The following is a 13945-nucleotide window of genomic DNA, read 5'->3' as shown; positions in this document are numbered from 1 at the left end:
AAACCAACCCTACCTTTGTTTCCCCACACATACGGACTCTAAAAACAGCCTATACTTAAGTATTTCGAAATTACATGGGCCTAGCCCAAAAATAAGGTGGCGCGACACCTCACATAAGCTATGGACGAAATTTGTGAAGGGGCATCTTGTATATTTCGTCCATGTCCTTGTAGGTCATCACGGAGGCTTCAAAGTGCTGAAATATGCACTAGAAACACCATTCTGGATCCCTTCGCACGCGCCTTCATCTCCATGCTTGATCCTGCTCCAATGTTCATCCCACTTATACATGCTAGGCCCTTCAATAGTAATCAACACAAATGTATCGAATTTAGGCAGCATCATATTCTCATGAACATTAGAATTGTCACCAAGAAATGAAAGTACCTGGTAATTCAATTGGTGTGTGCGGGCTCTTGTAATTGGTCCAGTATGTATAGCAGCAGGGGTTGTGGGTGTAACAATGGTATTGATGTCCTCATCATCGCCCTATTCTCCTTGACAATTGGTTCGTCAACCATTATCGATCACTCGTGGTAGATACTTGAGGCGATCTGCAAACCTTTATAGACTTCTTCTTTGAGGACCACAATCACTCTTGGTCTCTAAAAATTTGACACCTAACCATCTAGAGAGTTTGCAGCTCTTAGCAGTAATAGATGATGCTGAACCACTATCTAATTTTTTGGCTCTAGGGGTTTTCTCTCGATGGATTTTAAACTCAAATCACTCAGGAGAGGAGTTTGCTCAAAAACTGTCTCACAGTCAAAAAGAGCAGCCACCAGACAAAGCCAACACTGTGTGGGTATTTATAGTCACAGCCTTCCCTAGTGGGAAATGATCATTTTGGACATGTGGTCCAGCCAATGGCCAACCGACACGTTCACAATGGTAGGATTTTTGGAGCAACGGTAACATTACTTGAGGAACAAGTAATGCTAAATCCTAGGTCAGATACAAATCTCTCATAGCGAAGAAGATCACAGTATCTTGCTGGCAAGTATTTGCTCGGAACACAAAGAGATTTCTCTCGCAACTTTCGTAGGATTTGGGTCTAGCATCAGAGAATCAAAGTTTCGAATGCTATACTCCTCTTAATACTATGGTGGTCCTGTGACTCAATAAAAAGAAGATAAACAACGAAATAAATGTTACGTCTTCACTTTGTCTTCAATCTTCTAGACCGCAGTCACTTCCTTCGGATAGGCACTGAAACAATTGCTTCACATCAGCAAGAGGGGTCACTCTTATAATCATAGTCTTCAGTGATAACCTTCAATGCCACATAGATGATTATCTTCATCATTTGAATCAAACTCCTCTTAATTCCAAGGACCTGTTACTCCATGTGCACTAGCAATCACATAAGCCCCATACTGTTTATTTCAACAAACTCCAAAACATAAGGAGGCAAATTATTGCACCAGCAATCTCTCCCTTTTGGACGGTTGTTGACAAAACAGATAATCATCAAAGTGAAGATAGAGAAGTGACAAGTAATTTCAACAAGAGTGAATAAGTGTTACTTTGCTCGATGATGAAATAGACTCCCCCTAAATGTATGCAGGGATAAAGATATGAGATTAATTCTCCTGCAAATATTGAGCTACACAGAGGAAATTTCAATCATTCGAGTCAATGGTTCGCACTGATGATATATAACCCATCAAGATAGTAGTGCAATCATTCATAACTTCCGATAAGAATTCCACCCGCAAAACAAATGCTTCGAGAGAAATAATGCAGCAGGCGGGGTTATTAATACTGCAGCACAGGATTTTTGCAACTTAGAGCATATAAGTTTCGACCAAAAGTTCAAACTTGCACGAAACCAGACCAAAGAAACACAGAAAGCAAATCTATTGAGACTCGATGTAATCCGCCCCCTTTTTGTCAACTAGTGTCAAAAAGGTGACGAATAATATGAGTGCAAAAAGCTCAGAGCTAAGTTCACACCGTGGCATCTCCAGAAGAACTGTCTGAGGTGATTTCATCTTCAGAAGTGACCGATCGGCATCGTCTTCAACAGCAGCAGATTTTCCTTCAGGGATCACAACTTGGGGCCGATCCAGGACAGGGAGGACTCTTGAAGGATTCTTCAGGGATCACAACTTCGTCTTCAACTTGGGAGGATTCTTCAGGGATCACAATACAGAAATTCTTGAACTTGGTGATTCTTGAAGGTTAAGTGCTCAGGACGGGGAGGACCAGTGTAGTCACGAATCTTTTCTTGATCCATAGTGCACCAAAACATTTAATCTGATATGACACCAATGTTGTTCACCCAAATTTTTGTGTTTTCAAGCTCAAAGCGAGGGAAATGGAAATGCGAGACAAAATCTGTTGACGTGCATTTGATGTGTTTTCCTTCGGTCATCCACTCCATAATCCATTTTGTGATGTCAGATTCATTACCAGAGATATATAGAGTAGCATAGAACTGAGGGATTATCTCTCTGTTCGAAGGATGGTCAAATTTGAATATTTTGGTGAGGTGGAAATCATCCAGATCTTGCAGCAGTTGGTTGAAATAGCCAATATTTCGCATCGCAGGGATGTTCAGGTATTCAAGCAGAAATATCTTCTTGCTTTCATAGAGAACCCGAGAGTAATATATGGCATGTTCCTTGGTCCAGAAGCGAGGTGATTCAGAAGTGTGTGGCCCATCATATTGACTAGTTTGAAAGAAATTGGGTTGCAGATTGCGATTTAAAAGAGGGCCTTTGGCACCAGCTCCAGCCGAGAACGATGGCAGTTCTTCACGAGGATAAGGATATGTGAGTTCGCCTTCTGGTGAAAGAAATTCATCGCCATATACAACAGAGTCGGTACGGTGAGCACAGACTGATTTTTGCTTAGAGGGACCAACATCTTGTATTTTTGTCCCTGTGTTGACAGATAACTTAATGTGAGAAGGATCTTGTTGCACAAGGGTGGGAGTTGTAGAGGCAGAAGGCATTGGAGCAGATTCTTTTTCTATAGGCACTGGGTCCTAATCAAGCACTGGAGGTGGTTGAGGTTCTTCCACTGGAATTTCTTGGTGCTAAACTGTTGGAGAATCCAAAACATTTGGTGCATCATGAACTGGAGAATCTTGGGGTTTGGAGTGAGAGATTTCACCTTCCTTAGAAACATTCGGCTAGGGTGGAACATCAGCTTGAACAGGGGAGGCCACAGGCACTGATTCATTTGTCCTTGGTGTGGGAGGAGCATCCAAGTCTTTCTCAGGAGAGTTTGAAGGAATAACTGGCTCAGGAGATTTTGCTTTCTCAGGTTGGGCCTCTAGTTGCTCAGGTGACTTTTCTGTCGAAACATGAGGTATATTTTTCTTCGCAATCTTCTTTCGTTGCTTCTTCTTCTACTGAGCAGTTTGATCAATGTGGCCCTTGACCAGATCATTATAGCCAGTAACGTTTGCTTGATGTTCATCACAAATCTTGAGAATAATTTCATTGAGGTCCGTGTGAAAACACAGCCTTTTGTTGCGGAGGAGAGTCAAGGCACGGTTGATGTCCTTGTAGGATTCTTCAAGTGCTTTAATGACAAACTTGGAGGAAGAAGCTTTCATTCGACCATCAAGGTCATTTAGTTCGGCAATAAGATCATTGATTTCAACTGAATCTTCTCTCACATCTTGAACAACAGTAGTTGCCTGTGAAATAACTTCAGGAGGAATTGGCAGAGAGGTCACTTCTGTTGGCGTCCTAGGAACCAGGGTACCCAGACTTGCCTGCCTGCGGTCCATGGTGTGGCACCCTCGACAGCCTGGTACATCCCATCTGCAAGACCGCCAAGACAAGACCCTCACGAGGCGGACGACGCCAAGACCTCCCCAGGGGGGTGGCCTCCCCAGGCGGCCTCCCGAGGAGCGGAGATATCTATGCAGATACCCAGCCTGGCGTGAGCCATCACGACCAAGGCCAGGCGGGCGCCAGCGGGCGTAGAGGAGGCAGTTTCCTCTTTGGCGCTAAGGAGGCAAGGACAGGCATGGGTTCCCGAGGAATCTCCCAAAGGTTTCCATTCCCGTGCTACAAGACCAAGACAACATGCTCGGCAAGACGAAGGTCATCACTGAGCCCGTCGCTGCATCACAACTAGAAGCTTTGCAGGCAAAGACCACCTTTCATCAGGATTAGATGTACTTCTTATCCCCTTTCAAATTGGCCGTGGTGGGATCCCTTCCCGCCTAATTTTTGGGAAGAGGACCAAGGCCACTATAAATATAGGTTAGCCACCACCGTAGATCGGATCGGATCCTTTCCACCCTCACTAACATAGCCCTCGCAAGGTTGTTCATCCACTGTACTAGTTCATCCTCAGCCCCTCATGATGCCAATCCACCACAAAGCAGGAGTAGGGTTTTACACTGCAAGGTAGCCCGAACGTGGGTAAACGGTCATGTTCATCTTCTTCCTCACTCTCACGAATCCGACTCGGCTAGGTTGTGTGGGTGACGAACTTTAGACTTGAGAGGTTGAGACCTCTGTACACGCCCCTGAGTTCGAACCTTCTTGGGTATGTGGAGCCCTGAATCCGACATTTAGCGTGCCAAGTAGGGGCATGTCGAAGCCCCGCCTCCTCGTCAACCACACCCCATCCCCGCCTCGTCATACCTATGACAAGAGCTCACCAAGCTCGCGCCGAGCGGTGGGCCATGCGCCCCAATCAGGCGGCGCCTCTCGGTCGTGGTGCACCTCGTTGTGCCCCCCTTTTCTCAGCGCGTCGTCGCCAACAGCAGGATTCACCACCATCCCCCCACCCCCCGCACGGTGCCACGGGCGCACCGACACACCCTCCGCCAACGTCGACGCGACGCTGCCCCTCTGCACTGTGTGGGGGTTGACAGTTGAACAGCTCGTGCTTCATGCGGCGTATGAATTATTATGCTATCGCCCCGTCGACAGCGACCACAATGTGTAGCTCGAGCGGGTCGCTGAGCTGCTTGACGTCACATGTCGGGATACTGAAGCCCCTATGCCCCCCCCCCCCCCGCATGTGCTGCAACCCACGCCACAGGCTCGGGCATGCCCCTGCTGCGTTTGTTCACCCCTCTGGGGAAGACCTGGTGGGTTGTGCGGCGGAAATAGAGCTAGCAGGGTCTCCCCCCGGCTCAGGAAGTGCTTCCCCGGGCTTTGGGCAGGACAGATGGCCCCCCATGGGGGGCACCCCGACGGGCCACCTCGTGGCCATTGTAACGCATCGGCAAGAGTGGTGATCGACAAGACCTCACGGCACCAAGGCCATGAGCGGGCCCATGCTAGGGCCTCGATCGCGTCACTAAAGGCCCCCCCCCCCCCCCCCCCCGCGGCAGCAAATATTTTTCAAAACATGTGTGCTAATTTTGGGATGCAGGTGAACTACACCCCCGTGGCACGCCAGAGAAACGGCAATCGGGCTAAGCGCGCCGGGGCATGCTAGGTGCGTGGCAATGCCCTGGGAAAGGATAGGGCCCCAAGAGGACCCAGGGACCCGAGGAGCCCCTGAGGGCAGAGCGCCTCGTGAGGGCCTGGGGCCTCCTGAGCCGTGACCACTCAACGTCGGGAGATCGAGGACCCGAAGGCTCGGGAGGGGCCCGATGCCTATGCCACAAGCCGGTTGGGCGGCCTGCGGCCAGTGTGGAGGCGCGCCACGCCGCACGCTGGCAGCCGCCAGATCGGAGACCCCGCCCAAGGACACTAGTGCCTCGGATTCATCGGCGTCTAATCCGGAGGCCAGGGGCGGGGTCCCTACCGGGGAAGAAGGTGATCGCCTTGCGTCCCTCCAATCTCCGCCTGTGACACTCTCACGTAATAATGAGTGGTGTTGTACACGCCCCAGAGTCTCCTGAGCGCTACCCTCGGGCCTCACGGGGGCTCCCTCCCACATCCAAGTGGAATCTCCATGCTCCGCGCTGGCGGACGACACGGTCAATCAACGACTATGCCCACGCCTAGTGGAAGCCCCACGCTCCGTGCTGGCGGGAAGACTAGAAGACTAGCATAGGTGCCGGATGCGGCTGTTCGTTGCTTTCTCTTGTAACCAAATTCGCTATTTTTTGGAATGAATTTGAAGTTCTTGTGTCTTTATTTGGAAAAGGGGGGACCCTATTTCTTCTTCTTGTGGTGCTTCCTTTCTTGGTTTCTGTCTTTGCGAAGGTGGCGAGCACCCGTGGATCCCTCCATCACGCCCTGCGAGCGGGGGCTGGGCATGGTGCACACGCTTGGGTCAGCACAACGGCACGAAAGATGCCCTGAGGGCCCAGGCCACATCAGTCCCAGACTTGCCCGCGCGCACACCTCTCCAAAGACTTCGGCGTCCTGACCCTCATGCGGCGCTCTCGAGTAAGCCCGCAGGTACGTGTGGCCCGAGGTCTTCAGCAGGCATCTGTCTCCTAACCTTGGCCGGGTGTCGCGGCCAGACGTAGCAATAAATGGCCCACCCCTGCTCAGGGGCCACGGGTGGGTGAAAAACAACAGGAAGCCGATACAAGGGAGTGCAATGTTACTTAATACAGTCTCACACTTTGGGAAAATGCTTGCCTGGCCCCGCCCGGGTCAGAACAAGGCCAGAGTCCTTGTCAAATGCCATATCAAAGATGTTGCGGAGGTGCCGCATAGTCTGGTCATTACTAGAGTTGGTTTACTACCGGGTCTTGCTCGTTCATGGTCCGTACCAGTTTATGTTCTGAATGGCAGGAATACTATACCGAACTTGGTTGGCAATGAGGACACTCCACCACTTTTGAATGCATCTCCACACCCATACCAGCTCCCTTACTATACCCTCATGCAACAAGCAAGGATTGATGAGATGGTTACTCAGGATGCTTTGAATGCGGAGGCCTGGAATGCTCCTGAACCAGTTAATGATGTTCAGAACAATGGGTGGGGTGTGTGGCCTGTGGTAACTCCACCCTACACTGGTTTCAGCTTTAGGACCTTCTTTCAGTATGATGGTCCGTCCCTCATGGATGGTGTGGACCCGGAGCATAATGTGCAAGATAATTTATCTGACATTTGGTCATCTGATTCGGAGTTTCAAATAGTAGATGCTTTGGCTGATGGATTTGTGAATGGCAGTCCTGCAGCGAGGAGGGAGTTCGTCAGGGCTGGAGGAAACTCTCTTTTTCTTCAGATTGCAGTTGATTATGAGTTCTTGCTATGGATTGGGGGCATGCTCAAACGCATTTATACGCCCACTATCACCCTGCAACACAATTCTCCTGTAATGATGCCCCTCAATCCCTTTCAGATTATTCAGAATCATCTTAATGCAGCGGCGGCAGTTTGGATTGAGTGTATGGTGCCGGAACCTGACATCTTCTCAAGGATCTTTGCTTCTGCCTTTCAGTGGGGGAGAGTCATTGTCCCATCTGGTGTGCTCTCGCCTAAACACAGGGCTCGTTCCAATGCTATGAATTGGGATCTACCGGAACAATCTCCTGGCCTCAAGGCGCTTCCACAGCTCGTCTCAGCGGATGAGGAGACTCAAATGATGCTTTCATCAGACCAGTCTACTGTGCTCCAGGTGTTGGCGTCTTCCTCTGTGTTCAATACTCATCAACATAGGAACATATTAGTGCCACTGGACACAACCACTGTCAGACGAAGCAACAGATCCAACAAGTATGATGGTTTCAAAATCAACCATGCTCCGGAAGCAAGGCGTTCAAAATCAAGGGTGAAACCTAGAGACATTCCTTTTGTCAATGTTGTTTCTTTGGCTGCTGCTCCTGTGCAGGTTCCCATTGCCGATTGCCCCCAGCCAATGTCGATCGAGGATCTTCAACAGATGGGGCGCAGTTGTGGAATTCGTCCGGAAGCCATCTCCCGTGACAAGCTGCTGGATGATCAGAGCTCGTCCGTGGAAGCTGAGCACTGAAGGCTACCCGACTGATGAATAAATCGTGGAATGTGCTCTCGTGGAATATCAGAGGCATAAACTCTGATGACAAACTTTTGGCTGTTAGGAATGCGATTGATACTAGCGGTTGTTCTGTGATATGTATCCAGGAAACTAAACGTGAATCCTTCGATCCTGCTTTTATTAAGACTTTCTGCCCTAAGCGCTTCGATAAATTTGTTTTTGCACCGTCAGTGGGGGCTTCTGGGGGCCTCATCGTTATCTGGAATAGTGCTGTTTTTACTGGTACATCTTGGTTTGTGGATTCTTTTGCCATTGGGATCTCTTTCGTGGCCACGCAGTCACATGATTCGTGGAATCTAATCAATGTTTATGGCCCCTGTTCTGGTCAGCGCAGACTAGACTTTACAAACTGGCTTTTTGAGCTTAATATCCCTGATGATGACAATTGGTTAATTCTGGGTGACTTTAACTTTATTCGCTCCACGAATAACAGAAACAAGTCAGGTGGCAACGCTGCGGACATGCTACTATTCAATGAGATCATCCGCGCACAATCACTAATGGAACTACCAGTTAAAGGACGTGCATACACATGGAGTAACATGCAAGATGATCCTCTGCTTGAACAATTAGATTGGTTTTTCACGTCGTCTGATTGGACCACCAAATACCCTAACACAATGGTCTTGCCCCTGGGGAAGCCAGTGTCTGACCACATTCCTTGTGTGGTCACGATTGAATCAAGCATCCCACGGTCCAGGCTTTTTCGGTTTGAAAATTTTTGGACAGATCATGAGGGGTTCATGGAGGTTGTTGCTGGTTCATGGTCTAAACCATGTCACGCACCCAATGCGGCGGCGCGAATTTGCAAAAAGCTCAAGATTCTGAGATATGATCTCAAGCGTTGGAGTAAGGGTGTCTCCAAACTTAAAATTCTGATTCAAATCAGTAATGAGACTCTAACAAACATGGATGCACTTGAGGATAAACGACCCCTATATGTTCAGGAATCAAACTTCAGGAAGATACTGAAAAACCATCTACAGGCCTTGCTCAAATACCAAAATGAGTACTGGCGAAAGAGGTGTACGATCAGGTACTTTCGTTTTGCCGATGAAAACACAAAACTCTTTCAGTCTTTGGCCACAGAGAGGTACAGACACAATACTATTGCCATGCTCAGAGTTGGGGAAGTCGGTATACATGACCATGTTGGCAAGGAGGGGGTACTGTTCAATACATACAGAGACCGTTTGGGTTTTTCTAAACCTACCAACATGAAGTTTGATCTTTCTAGGATCATTTGCAGGATTGATGGACTGGACCAGCTGAGCGCGCCATTCTCTAATGATGAAATAGATGCTGTGGTTAAGGAAATGCCAAATGACAGAGCACCTGGCCCGGATGGGTTTAATGGCTGTTTCCTTAAGAAATGCTGGCAAATTATCAAGACAGATTTCTATGATCTCTGTCACGCATTTCATGCAGGTGGTCTGGATATCACTAGCATAAGTGAGGGTTACATCACCTTGATTCCCAAAAATTCCTCTCCGGAGATGGCTAATGACTTCAGACCAATCACCTTACTCAACTGTTGTCTAAAAGTCATTACAAAGATCCTGGCGAACCGACTGCAGAAAGTGATCCTAAAAATTATTCACAGGAATCAGTATGGATTTCTCAAAGGTAGGACCATCCAGGATTGCCTGGCGTGGTCGTACGAATACATTCATCAGTGCCACTCGTCTGGAAGAGAGATCATATTGCTCAAACTAGACTTTGCTAAGGCCTTTGACACGATCGAGCATGCCCCCATGCTGGAAATCATGAAGCACATGGGCTTTGATGATAGGTGGCTGGGCTGGATGAAACTGATTTTTGGCTCGGGAGTTTCATCCGTCCTCTTGAATGGCGTTCCTGGCCGGAAATTCAAATGCAAATGTGGAGTACGACAGGGTGACCCTCTCTCGCCACTAATCTTTGTTCTTGCTGCTGATCTGCTACAAGCTGCGATCAATGATGCTTATACTCAGGGATTGCTAGAGCTACCCATTCCACGTGAAAATGCAGGTGACTTCCCGGTGGTGCAGTATGCTGACGACACGATCTTGGTTATGCAAGCTTGTCCTACACAGGCAATCCGTATGAAACTTATCTTGGAGGATTATGCGGCTTCGGTAGGGCTCAAAATTAACTTCCATAAATCGACCCTCATACCCATCAATGTTGATCATCAGCGTGCCGGGGGGTTGGCGGAAGTGTTTGGTTGCTCGGTTGGTTCCCTGCCGTTTACATACCTTGGTCTTCCCATGGGGACAACGAGACCGACGGTTCTTGATCTCATGCCATTAGTCCATTCGGTTGAGAGGAAAACCTCCACTGCCCTAACACTGATGTCGTCAGGGGCCAAACTAACGTTGGTCAATTCGGTGGTCACCTCCATGTTGATATATGCAATGTGTACGATCAAGCTACACCCAAAAATAGTTGAACATCTGGACAAACTCCGCCGCTATTGTCTATGGGCAAAAGATTCTGATGATGGGATCAAATCCAACTCCCTTGCTGCATGGGAGCTTGTCTGTCGACCGAAACGGTGTGGTGGCCTTGGTGTTATTAATGTCAGAATACAAAATACCGCGCTTCTCCTTAAATACCTGTTCAAATTCTACAATCGTGAAGATGTACCCTGGGTTCAGCTGATCTGGGAAACGCACTACCCAAACAAGGTGCCGCACACCGCCGAGCCAGTGGGTTCCTTCTGGTGAAAAGATGTAATGCAGCTCAGTGGAATCTTCCGTGGGATCACCAGGGTAGTCCCCGGAGATGGTCGTACCTCACTTTTCTGGAAGGATGTCTGGTTGGGAGACCCAGCCTCCACATTAATGGATACGCATCCGCGGGCATTCTCATATGCCCTAAATGAGGATGATTATGTTGCCAAGATCCTCAAATCCACTGATCCTGCCTCGATCTTCAGTCTGCCTCTTTCGATCCAGGCCAGGGAAGAGATCAGAGAGATACAGCAAAGGTCCGCGCATGTCGGTCTGGACAGTGGATCGGTTGATACTTGGGTCTGTGACCTGGGACGATACTCGTCTAAGAAATACTATATCCACTGCTTCAGACAGGTTATGGCTGATGAGGCCTTTGGATGGCTATGGAAAGCCAAATGCCCGATCAAGTTCAAGATGTTTGGGTGGCTGCTTATGGTAGATCGGTTGAACACCAGGAATATGCTGAAGCGACGGCACTATAATGTGGATGGGGGCGACTATACTTGCATGCTCTGCCAAAACCCACCCGAGGAAACCGTGGAACATCTCTTCTTCACGTGCCCTTTTGCCCAACAATGCTGGAATAGGATTGGTCTGATGTGGCCAGGGGGGACCAACAGGCTTGCCATTTTGCATGGTGGTAGAGAAGACTGGCGTCGGCCGCTTTTCATGGACATCTTCTTGCTTGCTGCTTGGAGCCTGTGGATGGAAAGGAACAACCAACATTTCAGGAGGATCCCGCATTCGTTTGGGGCATGGTTAGCTAGATTTAAACATTTGCTGGGTTTGGTGACCCACAACTGTCCGGAGAAGGTTCATCCTTTCCTCTCTGATTTCATTGTTAGTTTGGGCAGCTAGCTTTGTATCAATCATGGCCGGGGGGGCCTAAAACCCCTTTGTAACACAAATGTAACTATTCTGTTGTGAGTAATACAAAGTCAGTGGGAGCCTCTCCCACTGTCACCAATTCCTCAAAAAAATGTTACTTAATACATCATAGAAAAATTTCTTCCAAAATGCTCTCGCATCCCCGCGGGGTCGCATTCAAAGTCTTAGCAGGAAAACAGGAGAAAACAGCCTAAGGAGACGCGTCGTCATCCCCGTTGTTGTTGCTGTCGCCGTCATCAGCCCCGCCTTCCTCGATCACGGGCGGACCAGCATCGCCGGCAGGGGTAAGCTCCGTGATCGGGTCATCCAAGTGATCCACCACCCAGTCTGCCAGGACACCTTGGATCGCTCCAGGCACGGGGGCGATCGCGGCCTCGAAGTGAAGTCAGAATCGGAGCGGAGGAGGTAGCTGAAGACGCGCGAGAACTTGCATGCAAAAAAACCACGGCTCCTCTCCTTGATGAGTCAGCGCGCCCTCGCGGCCCCGCCCTCAAGGTGCTCCATGACTTTGGTGAAGAAGACGAGGTAACCGGCATCGTCATCAACAAGAGGGCTGGAGATGTTCTCATCACAAATGCTGCTCAAGGCCCGGTTGGCCCTGCACCCAGGTGCTTCGAACATCTGGGAGCCCTCGCATTGCAGCACCCGGGCTCGGCTCGCCTCGTCAGTGGCTTTCCCTCGTGGGAGGAGACGCCTTCCACCTGCTTGTAGAGGAAGGATAGCTCGGCTTCAGCCGTAGCCTGAGTGTCCACCGTGGCTTTCTCGCGCCGCTCCACCGCGGCTAGCTTCTACTTAAGACTGTCAGCCTCGCCCTTTAGCTCGCTCCGCCGTGTGCAGAAGCGAGTCTCCTGAAGCTCTAGCTTCTAATGGTATTCCTCGGCGAGAGCCCTGCAGGTCCCCGCAACCTTCTCATCAGTCTCTTTCTGGATTGTTGCCTCCCGAGAACCGAGAGCGTCCTCAGCGGTGGCCACCTGGCGCTCCATCACCTCCATCCGCTCGCACTCTATGCTCTGCTCTAGTGCCTCCAGCGTCAGCATGTCCTCAAGAGCGTGGAGCCTTGCCTCGCTTGTCGGCGGCAAGCATGGCTTTGCATGCTGAGACCTGTCGCTTGAGGGCGGTGTTCAAAGCTTGAAGCTCCTTCTCACACCTCTCGGCCGTCTTGCGTCGGCAGTCCGCGGCTCGGGCTTCCTCCAGGGCATGATTACAAGCGTCCCTCGCCGCAGCAAGGGACTCCCCCACTTCCCCGCGAGCGTACTCGCGCTGAAGGCGACCGAATTTGATGGCGACCTCGGGCTTAGGAGCCCTGGCTTGTGGTCCGACCTCGAGAGCCCACCTACTCCTGGCATTGGAACCTCGGGCGGGCTACTGGACCGAGGAGCTCAAGACGTACCTGCTCCGCGGCACCTTGCCAGAGAAGGAGGAACACGCGGAGCGCGTGGTCCACCAGGCCACTTCTTATTGCTTGTAGGACAGTGAGTTGTACTGGCGACGCCTCAAAGACGTCTCGCTGTGGTGCATATCCGAAGAGCAGGGGCCTAAGTTGCTGGCCAATATCCATGGCAGGGACTACGGGCACAACTCCTCATCATGCATCCTCGTGGGCAAGGTGTTCCGAAGTGGTTTCTGCCGGCCGGTGGTGCTCAATGACGCCACCAAGCTAGTGTGATCATGCGAGGCCTGCCAGTTCCACGCCAAGTAGATTCACCAGCCCGCACAAGGTCTCCATACCATCTCGCTCTCGTGGCCGTTCGCGGTCTGGGGGCTGGATATCCTAGGCCCATTTCCTCAAGCAACAGGTGGATACCGCTACCTCTACGTCGCCATCGATAAGTTCACCAAGTGGGCGAAGGTGGACCCCTACGTACCATCCCTGCTGGCTCAGCTGTCAAGTTCATCAAGGGCCTCATGAGCCGTTTCGGTGTCCCCAATTGTATAATTACTGACAATGGTTCCCAGTTTGCAAGAAACCTCTTCAGGACGTATTGTGCTAACCTTGGAACGCAGATATGCTACGCTACAATGGCGCATCCACTGAGCAACGACCAGGCCGAGTGCGCCAACGTGGTGGTCCTGAGGGGCCTCAAGGTGAGGTGCTTCAAGAAGAAGCTCGATGCCTGCGGCAGGGGTTGGCTCGGTGGGCTTCAGTCCGTGTTCTGGTCTATCGTCACCACTACGATTAAACCCACCGGTGAGACCACATTCTTCCTCGTCTACGGGGCCGAGGTGGTCCTCCCGCACGAGGTGAGGCATCGCTCCCCACGAGTCCTGTCATTCAACGAGGCGCGTCAGGATGCCTCGCGGGGAACAGATCTCGTGCTGGGGGAGGAAGCCCGTCGCCAAGCCTCGCTCCATGCAGCGAGGTACCAGCAGGCGCTGCGGCGTTACCACTGTCGCAACGTCTGCTCCCAGACCCTTGAGGTGGGAGACCTCGTCCT

The sequence above is a fragment of the Triticum aestivum genome, chromosome 4B, assembly GCF_018294505.1.
Source record: "Triticum aestivum cultivar Chinese Spring chromosome 4B, IWGSC CS RefSeq v2.1, whole genome shotgun sequence".
Classification (NCBI taxonomy): domain Eukaryota; kingdom Viridiplantae; phylum Streptophyta; class Magnoliopsida; order Poales; family Poaceae; genus Triticum; species Triticum aestivum.
This window is presented reverse-complemented; position numbering follows the sequence as displayed.